The sequence below is a fragment of the Mya arenaria genome, chromosome 15 (assembly GCF_026914265.1).
Source record: "Mya arenaria isolate MELC-2E11 chromosome 15, ASM2691426v1".
Classification (NCBI taxonomy): domain Eukaryota; kingdom Metazoa; phylum Mollusca; class Bivalvia; order Myida; family Myidae; genus Mya; species Mya arenaria.
The window spans coordinates 44,605,823-44,626,229 of record NC_069136.1 but is presented as its reverse complement, the minus strand read 5'-3'; the positions used below and the strand labels follow the sequence as shown (position 1 = coordinate 44,626,229).

General features: G+C 32.8%; 1 long non-coding RNA gene across 1 annotated transcript; it reads right to left on the bottom strand.

The window, feature by feature from the left end:
- Window positions 1-14,910: 14,910 nt before the first annotated feature.
- LOC128218975 (uncharacterized) lies at window positions 14,911-19,448 on the bottom strand. The gene is made up of 3 exons (XR_008258526.1): window positions 19,356-19,448; window positions 15,270-15,331; window positions 14,911-14,986 (listed from the first exon to the last, which is right to left on the bottom strand). It is a non-coding gene; the product is annotated as an uncharacterized LOC128218975 (long non-coding RNA).
- Window positions 19,449-20,407: the final 959 nt, after the last annotated feature.

The following is a 20,407-nucleotide window of genomic DNA, read 5'->3' as shown; positions in this document are numbered from 1 at the left end:
GTAACATTCCTTGTTGATTATCAGAAACTCAAAGCACTACAGGAATGGTAGTTGCAAGACATTCAGCATCCCTAGAAAGTCGATTCGTCTGCGAATAAAGAAGAATTAATCAGCTTTCCACTGACAGCATTTGTTCTTACAATTCTTTACTTATAAATGTTATATGATTATATGAAGTAGTCTATATAATAGATGATCACAAATTCGCTAATCTACTGTCTGTCTATTTCCAAAGACGTTGCGTTTCCATATTAATTTTCATCTGGAATTTCAATCGCTCGTGAAAATGAGGCACCAATAATTCAATGCCAACCTGAAAATGCTGTGATTTATTCCATTATGAACCAATTTTTCTTAAAACCATCAAATCTGGGAAAAACGCCTTAATCACAAATTATGTCTCTTTTACAAAACCAAAAACGGCCTTGCCCCAGAATATATTTCATCCCTTGTACCTTTAAATGTCAGTTCACAAAATTATCCACTACGGAGTCATCTAACATAAGAACGGCTATGTCACAGACATATTCTTACTTTTTTCTTTCTAAACATCAACTTTACGTGCCTGGAATGAGCTTCCACAGAATATGCTAAATTGCCGTTCTATTGCATTCTTTAAGTATGCACTTCATAGTCTATTGCCAGACTGCTCGCTTCGCTATTATTACGGTAACCGCAGATTGAAAATACTTCACACTCGACTGCGTACTATTTGCTGGATCTTAACTATCACCTTTATTGTATACATATTATCACTTCTCCTCTTTGCGAGAGTGGTAAAGTTGAAAGTAGTACTCACTATTTTATGCATTGTCCTTTATATACCGACTCTCGACTAACTTTCTTTCGTCATATGTCAATTATCACTGAAACTAACATAAGTTTCGTTCTCTATGGCAATTCAACCCTTAACAACGAGAACAACTCCAATATATTTGATACTGTTCACAAATTTATACTAGACTCGAAACGTTTCTGATCATATCCTGACTGGCAAAGTTTCTCATATATGGTATGTACCCAATTTATATTCATCCTAAATATCTTCCCACACTCTATTTATATATCCTTTATACAATAGCTTGTACTTATTTTGTATATTTTGTCGTGTTTGAACGAACTATCGAACCTATTTCTAAACACACAATCCTTAGTTCTACTTTAAAGCATACGTAGCATTCTTCTAGCATAAAACATATATATCTAATCGTCAATCATACTCATTTTTCTGTTAAATGAGTTATTTAATTCCCTCGGAGAATAACTCTATAAGCTATGTTTTCGTCCCAATCCATTTCAGTAGTAAAGACAATTTTGTATGTGCATATTCTGTGTAATTTGTTAGTATATGTTGAATAAAATATGTTAAAATCAAGTTTGGGAAACATTTAAGAGCGGTTATTAGCTGAAGGAAACATTGCGTCAATTTTGAAACTCGGCATGTCTGTAAATTCATTGCTTCCTGCGTTGAAGATAGAACGATTAATATGGCAATTTGCCATTTTGGCACTTAAAAAGCGATGTTTTCTAAAATAAATAAAATCAGTATATATACATAGACACCGAGTATCACCATAAGAAGGAAAGACATTTGTGTGCAAGGGTTACCATTAATAATAGATTGATACATATGCCCCAAGGAGAACATTGGCTGCTTTAAACCAGGAAATGATACCTATACCCGAACAATTACTGATGATTTAGTTGGTTGTTATTTTCTTCATAAACGTTTCAGTCTTAAGTACGCCTTACCGGCCTTTCTTCAGAAAAAAAACATATACAAAGACCTTTTTATAATCTAGAGTTATGACCCGGTACAAAAATAAATGATGCTTTCTTAAAGATTTGTATTCGTAGAATCGGAAATCGAGGGTATTTGATGTTACTCTGAGAGTATGATATATTTTTTATGTGGTATTAATTTTTCGGTGGATAGTAACAAGTGCAAGATACAGTTGTGATACGAATCTATTGAAAGAAAGTTATGTGTTGTGTAACGTTTTGGTGAAAACTAAGGTACATCATACAGTATGTACCGACTTTATAAATGATATAACTAGTAGGACAGGATGCTTTCTAGCAATGGTTAACCTACATCACTAGCATGTCATCTGCAGAATCCGTATTATTTAACGTGCATTTTTATTATAAAAATATAAATGTACGAAAATAACGATTTTAAAGCAGGCAGGACAAAACACTTTGACGTCTTGTCCGCTAGATTGTAAAATGCAATTCTTCGATAAAGATTATTCTCCATTTAGGTTGAAAGGCGAGCTGCCTGTCTGTTAATGTAGGCTTAAATCTTATACCCCATTTGCTTAACAAAGTAAGCATTTGTTACGCCAATTTGTCTTCCACAGGGCTGGTTGTCCTAGAATGTGATGAGGTATAAGACAAGTAAGCTTTCTATATGTCACTCAGTTCTACAATGGACATGCGAAAAGAATATTTGAAAACAGTTTTAACCCTGACGTCGTCATCCTGATTTGAAACAAAAATTACAAACACTATCGAAAATGCAGTTCATGCATGGTTCTGACAAGTAATGATTGATCTATTTATTTCATTTAGGTAACATTGAACAATCAATCTTCTTGAATTTTAATATAAACCATTTTTTTTTTAAATTGTCATTGGCTATTCGGAGGCCAAATGTGTAAGATTTAAGATAGCAATGAAAAATCATGTTATAAACTAGTTATAAGTGATGTTTGATTTGAACATACCTGACCATTAAGCCTTTGTCAGTTAAAAGTATAATGATACATTTTTTTAACATCGTTACAAGAAATCCAATGATGAATCGTCGTCCAGTAATATGTACAGCCCTTGTTTGAGCAGCTGGGTAATTGCCCGCTTAGCAGGAAATCGTTATGCTTGGTTAATGTTATTTGATAATAGTGATATCTAACCTTGGCATTTTCGAATATAATGATACGTCATTTAGTAAATTCATCCATTCTTGTTTTTAAATTTTACGATGCAAACGTTAGGTTTTCGTCGAAGCGATAGTTATTTAAGTTAAAATTCTTCTAGACTTTCAAGACTGATGATGCTTTACTTCAATGGCGAAAACTTGAAATAATCAGTTTTTTATGCATTCGACGGATCTAATTCCATAATGCATTAAAGTAGTTTTAGACAGCACAATGTATGCACATCAGTAGTAGATCAATAGTTATAAAAATATCTTATATGTAATAACATGTTCGACTGTTACATTTTCTCGATCGTAAGCGCATACTTGTATGTATTTTGTTTATATTTTTTCAATGCAAACGTTTATTTTTAATGTGGGACGCTCTTCATTTAAGTACACTTTATTCAGGAACTGTTATTATCATATTTGCCGATCAGTTTCTCGGAAAATGTGTATGCTTTATTGCTATGGCAAAGATCTTGAAATAATTATTTATAATAATATAATTAGTAACTCCGGAACAAGAACTTGAGTGCTCTTATGAACCTAGTAGTCAGGATAATGTTATTTACAGAATGATTTACTTCTTTTCTGGTGGAATATTTTATTGTTGCCGCAAGATTTAATATATTAAAATAATTTCAACCCCAAAGTGGTTGTGTGGCTACGACGAATGACACGGAGATATTTTGATTCGAAACTATACTTATCAACAAAAAATAGTTCATTTAAAGGGTTTTTTAAAGTGTACCGATGTCATGATTATCGAACTTATATTATCTGTCAATGAAAACTATATATAATACATTGTTTTCAAAATATAAAGAAGCCAAATCAATATAAGTCCGATTTACTCTAACATATTTAAGGAATCTTGATTAAAATCAGTTATAAATGGATTGAAATATATTTAGACAACAACACGGCTTAAGGTGAATGTTGTTAATTTTTTAAAACACCCACTTAAAGGTCAATCATCAGTTCTTCTCTGCCTGGAAAATACGTTTTCTTTGTCATTTCTTTGCATTTGATGGTTTAAGTATGCAAAATTTGATCAAAAACCTTTTTAAAAAATCTTAAAAGTACGGTCTGTAGGTATAGCACCAGCGCATTATCAAGTTATATAAGCAGATTTCGATAAACGGATGATTTTGACTCACTGTTCAAGTTGATATCTAACCCCATACGACTTCGTCTGACGAAAACTGGTTTATATAGCTGTATTTGTTCATGGCAATTAAAGCATCTAGCAGAATGGCGCTAAACAATATATGGCCTTTTAATTATCAGGTCGCACACAATACTGCAAAATGACACTAAATACGCAATAAACTTATTTGTTTTACTCGCACATAAATTCATATGGTAATAATGTAATGGTTTGCTGCTAATGTGATCAAGAAACTTAATTTCATCAAAGGCATGGGGAAACATTCTTAATGTTTATAGTATGTCATTGACGACATTAACGTCTTGAAAGGCGTGTTATTTACGTTTCACATAATTGGGTCTGTTTTGTTATTTTATATATTCAAGAACAAAAAAGACATGAAGTTTAAGTTATTTTCTTCCTGCTCATGGTAAATTGATGAAATTTCTCAGTGGCATTGGTAAGATAATTAAGAATTGAAGTTGTTAACACACAAGTTTTATTCCATCCCTTGTAATTTAACGCCTCTCCTATGGGCACCAATGTTCCTATTTACATAATGTAATAAGGCTCTGAATTGCTTTTCGAAGACAGAAACTGAATGACGAACATATAGCCAACTGTTTGCCTATCGATCAAACTTATCAAAATGCTATGTATAAATGTCATATACAGTAACCTTTGAATAAATAGAAAACGAGGGATTATACTGTGTTTTTACCATTTGTACGATATCCGGCCACCTATGACCCTCTGGAAAATAAATGGTCTGTTCTGTTCTGTTTTGTTCTACTATTTTTATATCAAAGTTAAATAAATAACGTTATGCTAGAGACGATACACTTAATATTTTGAATGAACCTGTACTACTGTGACAATACACTTAACTGCTATAAACGACTATTGATCCAATGTAATGATATTGATATGAATGTTAACAAATGAATATTATTTCATGCTATTGGTTTCTGAATCGTCTATTCGATAGATTTTCAGGAGTACTTGTACTAAAACAGTATACGTATTAACTTACTTGATTAATTTTAAAAATGAACTTCATACTCATGTTTGCTTTAACGTTCATCAGTTTATAGAAAAAACAATAATGTTCATTTACGGTATACGAGAACATAGTTCTTATTTTGTGTTGATGAAGTGAATTTCACATCTTGATATGTAGAACTATGTGGTTGAATTAGTCTCAGTTTGTTATCAGGATATTGCAAACGCTGATAACTGGTTGTTTGTATGGAAAACAAACAAAAGTAATTATTTTACGAAAAGGAGGATAATTTTGTTTTACCCCTGGTGGCTCGTTTGCCTTATATGCTCAAGAACAATTGCAAGACAAGCATTAATTGTAATTTTAAAATTAAAGTTCACTGATATTACTGTAAGACATATTCGAAATGCGTTAAATGCCATCTACAGTAACATTTGTTTGGCAATGTTCTTCATGAAAAACTTGGTAAAATAAAGATGAGATTTGTAATCGGTAAGCGCGAATATGGCTGAATGTTATTTCGTTGGTTCTCTGCATTAGGTTTTATTTATTTAATTATGATATTATCATTGAACCAAATGATTGAACGAATGGGTTTAAAGCGGTGAATCGGAAAAACCATCAGTCAATCAATGAAGTATGATTTTAAATGTTAAAAGACACAAATACCCTCGAGCCGAGACACACACAGTCCCAAGACTTTTGCAAACACAAACTACATAAATTTGTTCGTGTACAGATATATAAACAAAACATAAAATATAATAAAAACAACAAAGTATTGGCAACACAAACGACACCTACAGACAGAAACCCAAACGAACACTGTGTTTGATGTCAAATAATCTGTAGACCTATTATTTCAACCCAAAGGTCGAGTCTGTACAACTAATATTAACTAAGGCGCTGCCTCTACGGGCTTGAAGTGCTATTGCCGGACACTAAGTTTTTACTTAATAACTAAGTGAAACATACTAGGAGTAAAAGGGAAACGTTTTTTTTTTGTATATGTTAATAAAAAAATTAAATAACAAGCAGTTCTGTTGCTGTAAGCAATTTATTTAGTGTATACGCAACAATCTTCAATAATAGTGTATACATTATATAAAATGCATTACTTTATATTTTATATGAAGTTTAGAGTTATTCTTCTTAATTAACTTAAATAAAGCTATTATGCATTTGAGATCAAGTACACAAACGCATTTGAGGAATATGTTACAAACAGAAAATAAATAAAAACAAGAGCTGTCACAGAGACAGCGCACTCGACTATTCCACCGCTTTTCGGTGTATGGACTGAAAAGTTTTGGAGAAACATGCATTTATCACTGTTATATTAGATTTCAATGCAAAACATGATGTGCTGAGATATTTACATTAATTGAATTGGAAAATATTTGAGGTGGTACGCAAACTTTAACATAAATTGTAAGTTGAAAAAGGGGCATAATTTTGTCAAAATGGTTGATGGAGTTACCTCCTCCTGTGTACAGGTTGGGGGCATGATGGTAAACAAGCGTGCAAAGTTTCAAAGCCAGATGTCAATGGACTTTGAAAATATTTGAGGTGGTACGCAAACTTATACGTAAATTCTAAGTAAATAAAGGGGCATAATTCTGTCAAAATACTCGATACAGTGACCTCCTCCTGCGTACAGGTTGGGAGCATGATATATATGATGGTAAAACATGGCAAAACATTTAATCAATTACTTATAATTGTGATTGTATATGAACAATATGTAGCCAAGCAGCTCTGGAAAATTGTCTGCAAAATATCGCAATGAAAATACAGAATATATTCTTATTTGTTTGTTACAAAAACATACACCACACCCCCGCCAAAAAAGTTGCAAAATGTTAATTATGAACAAATGTGTTGTTTAGATTTTAAGGGCAAATACAATTCTTTTTTAATTACAGAATTATCTTAACGATGCTTTCAAGGTGTAATTACAAACAAATGACTTCTAACCCTCACATAATGTTTAACCCACAGAGTGATCTAAAAAGAAATGATAAATTGCAATTACAATCAACATTCAACAGAGCTGAAAATATAGTCTAAATTTAGCACCTATATAGAATATACAATAAAAGTAATCAAGTCAGTGATATTGTTGGAACACACCCAAATAACCCAGTGAAAAACTGTCATCTGAGCTCACTAAGCACTATTTTATTTATTTTTTATATTTGTTGAGTGTACAAGCCAATAGAGCAAGACCAAATTTCAGTACCAAAACCATTTATATATGAAAACAATTGAAACAATTAAAATGATTATAGTATATAATTTATACAGAATGACATCATGAGGCTATTCAACTATTCACATATGTCAATATGCACAAAATAAGGCTATAGTTATCTACTATTAATTTATATAGATTTGAAAAAATGCTTGCAATATGTACAGTGTCGAATTATGTTGATAAAATTCAGTGTTCTCAAAAGCACAATCAATGTTTTCTGTACTGACAGCTGGATCTTCAATGTTTAACATATATATCAGTTCAACAACATACAGTGATCTTGGATTCATTGACAGTTAAAACACCATAACTACTATACACCGAACTGGTGTCTTCTTGAAAATATCATGAATAAAAGAAACCGAACAAACCGGCAAAAACTGAAAGTATCTGGTTTTAAATGCTAAATATGGCACAAAATTAACAGAACAGAGTTTTGCAATTGTCTATACGTTGCTCAATTATTACATATTTGCTGTAAATGTCACATTTTGTATTATTCACACAAACAAGTTTGACAGGGGTGACTAACATCTGCATTTTCTTAAAATATGGGATTCTGTGCTGCATCCAGTTTCAAATTGTTTGACCACTTTAGGCTGCTGGCACATCAGAATCTGCAAATAACATAAATGCAATGTTTTTAACAGAATAAAAGTACTAACTACTACTGTGAAGGTATACCAGTTAACAATCATTTGAGGCATACACACTTCTTTATGAAGTCATAAATTTGATATAGTCACATATGGTGATAATTAAAGAAGTCCAACTTCAACACAAATTATTAATTTATGAAACAACGTTTCGGCCATTCGGCCTTCATCAGGTTGTATGTATATAATGAACATCAAATGTCGTCAACGTTGATTACGTTGATATAGTCACAAAATGATAGTCATAGTGTAATTTGACGGATTCAAAGATCAAGACAAAACAGATGAAATATATTATGTTTGAAAATTTTGCAATGAGTATTAAACAACTCCAAGGTAATTGACTACAAAGAAGCATTTTGGAGGAGTCAGAAATGCACTTGCTTAAAATCTCTTCTTACTTGAAGACATTTTCCATTCTCTGGAGGTGGTATGGAATTCCAGACAGAACTATCTTGAACAGGATTTTTTGTCCATATAGGTCCTCTCGAGCTTCAGCAACCAGGTGGCTATAAAAAAAGAACCAATACATTTGTGCTTTTACAGAATGTCGAAATGTATTAAGAAGTATTGAGGGATAAGTCAAAAACCTGAAATTTATAAAAAAGCAAACAAAATAGTTCATTAGAAAATGATATAATCTCATGGCCGTGACCGGAAATAATTTACAACCAGCATGAAACAATGTTATTTAGGAATGAAACGAACAGAAAAGATAAACTTAAAAGATTCAAACCCGCTACTGTTTGGATACATTTTCATAAAATGATTGTGAAATACTAACAATTTACCGCATGATGTCTAATCCAATTTGAGTTCGGCTGGCTGGTCTGTCATCATCCCCATCTCCAACCTGTTGCAAACAATTACAAATTAATATTACCCAGCAAGTTATTAAGGAATTGGATTACTAAAAAATGTCCACTATACCTGGTAGATGTAATAAGGACATTCACTTAAGGCTTTGAGTTGGGTTGGTGAAGCTTGCATTTATGCACGAGTCAATTGTAACCATCCCCACCAGGTCTGGGGAATAGCAGGGACTTTGATTTCTGGTCAAGCCAACCCCGGCTAAAATCTCCACCCTGTGGGGACGAACAAGTGGTAAAATCCCTGCCAAATGCCCCCGCACCATAGGGACTCTTGGTAGGCCCATTCCCCGCTATATTTTGCGCAAAGACAAAACCACCGCATTCATCCGGCACTGCGGGGCCACCTGAAAGGTAACTAGAGCTATCACTGAAGGTGATTAATACCCCCGAACGCCGCCCTGATATGAAATTGCAATCAACTATTTGGAAAGCCAACCTATATATGACAACTTTATTTTATGAACAATTGTCATTGTAATTTGCTAAAATAGTGTAATGATTCATGTACACTGAACTCCTTCTCATTGTAATGTATCATTGTATAAAGTTTTATTACATTTCATCCGGTAGATTTCAAGTTATGCTCCGGACAAGAAAAAAGTAACAAAGGGCAATAACTCTGTAATTGGCTCAAATAGAATTGCGGTTCCTATACACTGCACTTCCTCTCATTATGATCTATCACTGTATGAAGTTTTATTAAATTCCATTCAATAGTTTTCAAGTAATGCTCCGGACAAAAACAATTAACAAAGGGCAGTAACTCTGTAATTAGCTGAAATAAAATTGAGGTTCCTATACACTGCACTTCCCCTCATCATGATCTATCACTGTATGAAGCTTTATTAAATTCCATTCAATAGTTTTCAAGTTATGCTCCGGACAAAAACAATTAACAAAGGGCAGTAACTCTGTAATTAGCTGAAATAAAATTGAGGTTCCTATACACTGCACTTCCCCTCATCATGATCTATCACTGTATGAAGCTTTATTGAATTCCATTCAATAGTTTTCAAGTTATGCTAGGGACAATAAAAAAGAATTAAAGGCCATAACTTTGTAATTAGCCAAAATAGAGTTATGATTCTTGTGCACTGCACTTCCTCTCATTGTGCTTTACCATTGTATGAAGTTTCAATAAATTCCATATAGTAGTTTGCAAGTCACTGTCTGGAAAAAAATTGACAGCAAAAAAAAACAAATAATGGGCAATAACTCAGTAATTAGCTAAGGCAGAATTATGGTTCTTGAACACTGCACTTCCCCTCATTGTGCTTTACCATTGTATGAAGTTCCAATGAATTCCATCCAGTACTTTTCAAGTTATACTCCAGACCAAAAACGTAACAAAGGGCAATAACTCAGTATTAAGCAAGAATAGAGTTATGGTTATTGTACACGGCACTTCCTCTCATTATGCTCTACCATTGTTTGAAGTTTAATCCAATTCCATCCAGTAGTTTTTAAGTTTTGCTCCGGACAAAGTTTCATTGGACTAACAACCCGACCGACCACAGGGAATAAATATTATTTAAAGTTAGAAAAAACAACATCATGATAGTATTTAACAGTTTTTTCCATTGATTTTTTAATTAATTGTCCCTGACATGAGGAAATAGTAACTAGAATATTTTTTACTTCTTATAATTGATACTTATTGTCCTGGGTGGTGAAAGTTATATTAACAGATTTCCTAAACAAAGATGAAGTTTACAGATGCAACCTCACATTTGACAGTTTAGACATTATTTAGTTTTTGTGTTAGATGAAAGAATCAGCTTATTTTTGTATCATTACAAAAACAGATCTCAAGTGTATGAAAATGTTCCTTGAATTACATTTTTCCTCAAACATTATTAAGTAACAGGGCTTTTTCTGCCCAATTTGGGAAAAAGACCCTAGACATTTTGGATAATTTTGCGTCGAGAAAATGCTGAAATTGGGAAAATTAACTGTTAAAAGAAAAAGCTGTCTAGTCTCCTGGGAATTAGGAAATGATTTTATATTAGTTTAATTCCCTTAAATAGAACCAAAATGGCTGAAATATCAATCCTTGGGTGTAAATATCTATTGCAATTAATCAATCAAGATAGATAATATTTCATACAGATATATCTGAATGTGATGAAAATCAATGATTTCCGAGTACAATTATCAAAAAAACTTTACATCACGTAATTTATTAGGATATTGAAAATGAACCAGTACATTTTAAGACTTTCTAAAAAAAATATTCTGATGATTTGGAAAAACATCTTATATTTTGCTTTGGGGATGGGTTCGAAAGTCGAACCCGTGGGTACTATAGAAAAAGCCCTGAGTCAGTACTACGCTTTTAGCCATGAAACATATTTTTTATACTAAATAAATTCCAATGAAACTGTCCAATATGTTTCTAAAACTCACATTCCGCAGCTAGATAGTTTATGAAAGGGCGTGGTTACAATTGACTGGTGCATAATTTAAAGGAAATATAAAAATCTGCAATCAGATCTTTTATCAGCAATCTTTTATCATTGGTTTGCAGATATTTACGCAAATATTTGCTCTTTCCAAGGCAAAAAAGATAAAATGTAAAAACGGTAAATCTGTGAGAGTGCAGCTTTAAATTCAATCACTGAGAAATGAAAATACATGACATGAATAGGATCATAGCTCCACCTGCTAAATTGTCATTATTTATTGTCAGAATTTGAATTTATCCATTGAAGTACAATAGGGACAGAAAAATGTATGACAATTGCAGGGCTGGAACCCGGGACCCCTTTGCTAACAGGGCGAGTTCTTCACCAACTGAGCTACTGAGATGCATTCACATTTTCTGACAATCTAAATAAAGAGGATGGTACTATGCCATAACCTATGTGCGATAACTTAAAAAAAGAATAAATAGTGAATTTGTTTTGTACTAGTGTAAAATCCTGATGTACATGAATTTCACTGAGTGAGAATCAAAAGCTATATTTTAAGAGTAACAAACTGAAATATATCGCGATCTATCACAAACATAACAATTTAATTTTAGACCCTAAAAGTGTATTAAATGGCAGTCAATTATAATTATTGTAGTAGGGCAACAAATTATAATTTGTATACAAAGGTTACATTATTTTGGTAATGAAGTTTTTCAAATTGTGTCCCAGCCCTCTTAGCACTGGCATTCAATATTTATTTGAGAGCTGGCTGAAATTTCAAACATTAAAAAAATATTAATATATTTGAAACACTGAAAGATTGTTTATCTATTGTTTATAAATGTCTATAAATCACCACAAAGCATATTTAATAAAAACGTTTTGAATTTTGCTATGCCTATGCTTTACTATATTAGAGCTGGTATTGTAAATGTCTTGTTAATTTTACATGAACAATATCGCTTTTTAAGTAATTCATATAGATTGTGTTTGAAGAAAAAAATTGGGAAGAAAATATTTCTCGACCATATTCTATCTCAAGTCGAAACAGCAGTTAGGATTACATAATGTAATAAGGCTCTGAATTGCTTTTCGAAGACAGAAACTGAATGACGAACATATAGCCAACTGTTTGCCTATCGATCAAACTTATCAAAATGCTATGTATAAATGTCATATACAGTAACCTTTGAATAAATAGAAAACGAGGGATTATACTGTGTTTTTACCATTTGTACGATATCCGGCCACCTATGACCCTCTGGAAAATAAATGGTCTGTTCTGTTCTGTTTTGTTCTACTATTTTTATATCAAAGTTAAATAAATAACGTTATGCTAGAGACGATACACTTAATATTTTGAATGAACCTGTACTACTGTGACAATACACTTAACTGCTATAAACGACTATTGATCCAATGTAATGATATTGATATGAATGTTAACAAATGAATATTATTTCATGCTATTGGTTTCTGAATCGTCTATTCGATAGATTTTCAGGAGTACTTGTACTAAAACAGTATACGTATTAACTTACTTGATTAATTTTAAAAATGAACTTCATACTCATGTTTGCTTTAACGTTCATCAGTTTATAGAAAAAACAATAATGTTCATTTACGCTATACGAGAACATAGTTCTTATTCTGTGTTGATGAAGTGAATTTCACATCTTGATATGTAGAACTATGTGGTTGAATTAGTCTCAGTTTGTTATCAGGATATTGCAAACGCTGATAACTGGTTGTTTGTATGGAAAACAAACAAAAGTAATTATTTTACGAAAAGGAGGATAATTTTGTTTTACCCCTGGTGGCTCGTTTGCCTTATATGCTCAAGAACAATTGCAAGACAAGCATTAATTGTAATTTTAAAATTAAAGTTCACTGATATTACTGTAAGACATATTCGAAATGCGTTAAATGCCATCTACAGTAACATTTGTTTGGCAATGTTCTTCATGAAAAACTTGGTAAAATAAAGATGAGATTTGTAATCGGTAAGCGCGAATATGGCTGAATGTTATTTCGTTGGTTCTCTGCATTAGGTTTTATTTATTTAATTATGATATTATCATTGAACCAAATGATTGAACGAATGGGTTTAAAGCGGTGAATCGGAAAAACCATCAGTCAATCAATGAAGTATGATTTTAAATGTTAAAAGACACAAATACCCTCGAGCCGAGACACACACAGTCCCAAGACTTTTGCAAACACAAACTACATAAATTTGTTCGTGTACAGATATATAAACAAAACATAAAATATAATAAAAACAACAAAGTATTGGCAACACAAACGACACCTACAGACAGAAACCCAAACGAACACTGTGTTTGATGTCAAATAATCTGTAGACCTATTATTTCAACCCAAAGGTCGAGTCTGTACAACTAATATTAACTAAGGCGCTGCCTCTACGGGCTTGAAGTGCTATTGCCGGACACTAAGTTTTTACTTAATAACTAAGTGAAACATACTAGGAGTAAAAGGGAAACGTTTTTTTTTTGTATATGTTAATAAAAAAATTAAATAACAAGCAGTTCTGTTGCTGTAAGCAATTTATTTAGTGTATACGCAACAATCTTCAATAATAGTGTATACATTATATAAAATGCATTACTTTATATTTTATATGAAGTTTAGAGTTATTCTTCTTAATTAACTTAAATAAAGCTATTATGCATTTGAGATCAAGTACACAAACGCATTTGAGGAATATGTTACAAACAGAAAATAAATAAAAACAAGAGCTGTCACAGAGACAGCGCACTCGACTATTCCACCGCTTTTCGGTGTATGGACTGAAAAGTTTTGGAGAAACATGCATTTATCACTGTTATATTAGATTTCAATGCAAAACATGATGTGCTGAGATATTTACATTAATTGAATTGGAAAATATTTGAGGTGGTACGCAAACTTTAACATAAATTGTAAGTTGAAAAAGGGGCATAATTTTGTCAAAATGGTTGATGGAGTTACCTCCTCCTGTGTACAGGTTGGGGGCATGATGGTAAACAAGCGTGCAAAGTTTCAAAGCCAGATGTCAATGGACTTTGAAAATATTTGAGGTGGTACGCAAACTTATACGTAAATTCTAAGTAAATAAAGGGGCATAATTCTGTCAAAATACTCGATACAGTGACCTCCTCCTGCGTACAGGTTGGGAGCATGATATATATGATGGTAAAACATGGCAAAACATTTAATCAATTACTTATAATTGTGATTGTATATGAACAATATGTAGCCAAGCAGCTCTGGAAAATTGTCTGCAAAATATCGCAATGAAAATACAGAATATATTCTTATTTGTTTGTTACAAAAACATACACCACACCCCCGCCAAAAAAGTTGCAAAATGTTAATTCTAAGTAAATAAAGGGGCATAATTCTGTCAACGTTGATTACGTTGATATAGTCACAAAATGATAGTCATAGTGTAATTTGACGGATTCAAAGATCAAGACAAAACAGATGAAATATATTATGTTTGAAAATTTTGCAATGAGTATTAAACAACTCCAAGGTAATTGACTACAAAGAAGCATTTTGGAGGAGTCAGAAATGCACTTGCTTAAAATCTCTTCTTACTTGAAGACATTTTCCATTCTCTGGAGGTGGTATGGAATTCCAGACAGAACTATCTTGAACAGGATTTTTTGTCCATATAGGTCCTCTCGAGCTTCAGCAACCAGGTGGCTATAAAAAAAGAACCAATACATTTGTGCTTTTACAGAATGTCGAAATGTATTAAGAAGTATTGAGGGATAAGTCAAAAACCTGAAATTTATAAAAAAAGCAAACAAAATAGTTCATTAGAAAATGATATAATCTCATGGCCGTGACCGGAAATAATTTACAACCAGCATGAAACAATGTTATTTAGGAATGAAACGAACAGAAAAGATAAACTTAAAAGATTCAAACCCGCTACTGTTTGGATACATTTTCATAAAATGATTGTGAAATACTAACAATTTACCGCATGATGTCTAATCCAATTTGAGTTCGGCTGGCTGGTCTGTCATCATCCCCATCTCCAACCTGTTGCAAACAATTACAAATTAATATTACCCAGCAAGTTATTAAGGAATTGGATTACTAAAAAATGTCCACTATACCTGGTAGATGTAATAAGGACATTCACTTAAGGCTTTGAGTTGGGTTGGTGAAGCTTGCATTTATGCACGAGTCAATTGTAACCATCCCCACCAGGTCTGGGGAATAGCAGGGACTTTGATTTCTGGTCAAGCCAACCCCGGCTAAAATCTCCACCCTGTGGGGACGAACAAGTGGTAAAATCCCTGCCAAATGCCCCCGCACCATAGGGACTCTTGGTAGGCCCATTCCCCGCTATATTTTGCGCAAAGACAAAACCACCGCATTCATCCGGCACTGCGGGGCCACCTGAAAGGTAACTAGAGCTATCACTGAAGGTGATTAATACCCCCAAACGCCGCCCTGATATGAAATTGCAATCAACTATTTAGAAAGCCAACCTATATATGACAACTTTATTTTATGAACAATTGTCATTGTAATTTGCTAAAATAGTGTAATGATTCATGTACACTGAACTCCTTCTCATTGTAATGTATCATTGTATAAAGTTTTATTACATTTCATCCGGTAGATTTCAAGTTATGCTCCGGACAAGAAAAAAGTAACAAAGGGCAATAACTCTGTAATTGGCTCAAATAAAATTGCGATTCCTATACACTGCACTTCCTCTCATTATGATCTATCACTGTATGAAGTTTTATTAAATTCCATTCAATAGTTTTCAAGTAATGCTCCGGACAAAAACAATTAACAAAGGGCAGTAACTCTGTAATTAGCTGAAATAAAATTGAGGTTCCTATACACTGCACTTCCCCTCATCATGATCTATCACTGTATGAAGCTTTATTAAATTCCATTCAATAGTTTTCAAGTTATGCTCCGGACAAAAACAATTAACAAAGGGCAGTAACTCTGTAATTAGCTGAAATAAAATTGAGGTTCCTATACACTGCACTTCCCCTCATCATGATCTATCACTGTATGAAGCTTTATTGAATTCCATTCAATAGTTTTCAAGTTATGCTAGGGACAATAAAAAAGAATTAAAGGCCATAACTTTGTAATTAGCCAAAATAGAGTTATGATTCTTGTGCACTGCACTTCCTCTCATTGTGCTTTACCATTGTATGAAGTTTCAATAAATTCCATATAGTAGTTTGCAAGTCACTGTCTGGAAAAAAATTGACAGCAAAAAAAAACAAATAATGGGCAATAACTCAGTAATTAGCTAAGGCAGAATTATGGTTCTTGAACACTGCACTTCCCCTCATTGTGCTTTACCATTGTATGAAGTTCCAATGAATTCCATCCAGTACTTTTCAAGTTATACTCCAGACCAAAAACGTAACAAAGGGCAATAACTCAGTATTAAGCAAGAATAGAGTTATGGTTATTGTACACGGCACTTCCTCTCATTATGCTCTACCATTGTTTGAAGTTTAATCCAATTCCATCCAGTAGTTTTTAAGTTTTGCTCCGGACAAAGTTTCATTGGACTAACAACCCGACCGACCACAGGGAATAAATATTATTTAAAGTTAGAAAAAACAACATCATGATAGTATTTAACAGTTTTTTCCATTGATTTTTTAATTAATTGTCCCTGACATGAGGAAATAGTAACTAGAATATTTTTTACTTCTTATAATTGATACTTATTGTCCTGGGTGGTGAAAGTTATATTAACAGATTTCCTAAACAAAGATGAAGTTTACAGATGCAACCTCACATTTGACAGTTTAGACATTATTTAGTTTTTGTATTAGATGAAAGAATCAGCTTATTTTTGTATCATTACAAAAACAGATCTCAAGTGTATGAAAATGTTCCTTGAATTACATTTTTCCTCAAACATTATTAAGTAACAGGGCTTTTTCTGCCCAATTTGGGAAAAAGACCCTAGACATTTTGGATAATTTTGCGTCGAGAAAATGCTGAAATTGGGAAAATTAACTGTTAAAAGAAAAAGCTGTCTAGTCTCCTGGGAATTAGGAAATGATTTTATATTAGTTTAATTCCCTTAAATAGAACCAAAATGGCTGAAATATCAATCCTTGGGTGTAAATATCTATTGCAATTAATCAATCAAGATAGATAATATTTCATACAGATATATCTGAATGTGATGAAAATCAATGATTTCCGAGTACAATTATCAAAAAAACTTTACATCACGTAATTTATTAGGATATTGAAAATGAACCAGTACATTTTAAGACTTTCTAAAAAAAATATTCTGATGATTTGGAAAAACATCTTATATTTTGCTTTGGGGATGGGTTCGAAAGTCGAACCCGTGGGTACTATAGAAAAAGCCCTGAGTCAGTACTACGCTTTTAGCCATGAAACATATTTTTTATACTAAATAAATTCCAATGAAACTGTCCAATATGTTTCTAAAACTCACATTCCGCAGCTAGATAGTTTATGAAAGGGCGTGGTTACAATTGACTGGTGCATAATTTAAAGGAAATATAAAAATCTGCAATCAGATCTTTTATCAGCAATCTTTTATCATTGGTTTGCAGATATTTACGCAAATATTTGCTCTTTCCAAGGCAAAAAAGATAAAATGTAAAAACGGTAAATCTGTGAGAGTGCAGCTTTAAATTCAATCACTGAGAAATGAAAATACATGACATGAATAGGATCATAGCTCCACCTGCTAAATTGTCATTATTTATTGTCAGAATTTGAATTTATCCATTGAAGTACAATTGGGACAGAAAAATGTATGACAATTGCAGGGCTGGAACCCGGGACCCCTTTGCTAACAGGGCGAGTTCTTCACCAACTGAGCTACTGAGATGCATTCACATTTTCTGACAATCTAAATAAAGAGGATGGTACTATGCCATAACCTATGTGCGATAACTTAAAAAAAGAATAAATAGTGAATTTGTTTTGTACTAGTGTAAAATCCTGATGTACATGAATTTCACTGAGTGAGAATCAAAAGCTATATTTTAAGAGTAACAAACTGAAATATATCGCGATCTATCACAAACATAACAATTTAATTTTAGACCCTAAAAGTGTATTAAATGGCAGTCAATTATAATTATTGTAGTAGGGCAACAAATTATAATTTGTATACAAAGGTTACATTATTTTGGTAATGAAGTTTTTCAAATTGTGTCCCAGCCCTCTTAGCACTGGCATTCAATATTTATTTGAGAGCTGGCTGAAATTTCAAACATTAAAAAAATATTAATATATTTGAAACACTGAAAGATTGTTTATCTATTGTTTATAAATGTCTATAAATCACCACAAAGCATATTTAATAAAAACGTTTTGAATTTTGCTATGCCTATGCTTTACTATATTAGAGCTGGTATTGTAAATGTCTTGTTAATTTTACATGAACAATATCGCTTTTTAAGTAATTCATATAGATTGTGTTTGAAGAAAAAAATTGGGAAGAAAATATTTCTCGACCATATTCTATCTCAAGTCGAAACAGCAGTTAGGAAGAGTAAATTGCACACTGCACGGAGAAAAATCACTTATCTACAAGCATGTTAAAAACTTCTGAAAAATATTGCGAAAACCGCCACTGTTTTTGTGCTGAACTGATGACCCCGCATTTTCTGATTATATGCAGAAGAAAAAAGGTATTATAAACATTGCTTGTCGTGAGGGGAAACCCCTCCCAAACCCACCCCATTTAAATAATTAATTACTTAAATGTCATTTTTTACTTTGTAGGAAAGAGTTTGTCTAAAACTGTCTTGCATGCTTATACATGCTTTCAGCTGAATAATTTTGAAAAGAGGTTAACTTAAAGAAATTAAGTGCGGAAATATGTGCCAGTCAAGCGAGACATGTCAATACATTTCATCTCGCCTAAAGGTATCCTTCTGAAAACCTTGGTAAAAAAATCACCAGTAAGACGCTGTAGCTATATATATATATATATATAGTGTCATCATGTAATTCTGCCAAAAAGAAACGCTGCCTTTTATGCTGAAATCTCCCCCGGTTCATAATCTATAATACTTACATTATTATGCTTGTTGAAACCAGGTCAAACATGCCAAATTTGATGGTTGTCGGGAGGGGAAACCCCTACCGAACCCTCCCCTGAAAAACAAATTATGAATTACTAAACATTTGATTTCATTATTTGTGCTGAAGTGGTTTTCTGTAATTTCATTCATACATCTTTATCGCTTAAAGTATTCGCGAGTCATCTGCCCCACTCTGCCATGACAAAAATATTAATTTTTATTTTAACATCTGTGAGACAGCCCCTTCAATGGGCGACCGAGTCTAGCCTGAGTGACCAGCTGCCCGTTTAACTCAGTTGGCAAGAGTGCCGTGCTAGTGTTCCTGCGGCCGTGAGTCTAAGCCCCACACCAGGCACACTTTTCTTCTCAGGTTTACCATAATCATGCACAACGATTTTTAATGAAAAACAAATGTTTTTTTTTAGATTTAGTTTTCACTACTTAGCGATGAAAAAGAATATTTTATTAGATTTCTATTCAAAATGCATAAATTTACACTTTCCCGGAAATGTCGTAAAGCAAAAATAATATGTTTGAGAGTCAAATTTATCGGGACTTCCCAATCAACAATGTCTTGTGGATTTGTGATTGCAGCTATTTTTAAAAAGATTTATGCATTTTTGTAACCCGGAAATGAACTTCAATTGCGAAAATTCATTATTTTTCAGAATAACATTCTTATTTGACAAAATAGTATCAGGATCTCTCAAGACATTGATGGATAAGTATTCTGTGGCATTTTGACATAATGGCGAAGTACTTGTCTTATGTCGACAGACTTTTTCATAATAATGTGAATGCTTTTTGATCCATAATCTGTTAAAATCTTTTTTTTGTAAAATTTGTCCAACTCCTAAATAACCCCAAACATGTCGCCAAGAATAAATGTTTCAACCCCCAAAATGATCGTTTCTCAAATCTAAATAAAACAAGCATTTTCAACGGTTTAGTTTTTGACCTTCCCCACCAACTTTGGAATTGATGTGGATACCGTATGCATCACTTTAGCTTGTTCATTACGTAAAAACCAACGTTATGTCATTAT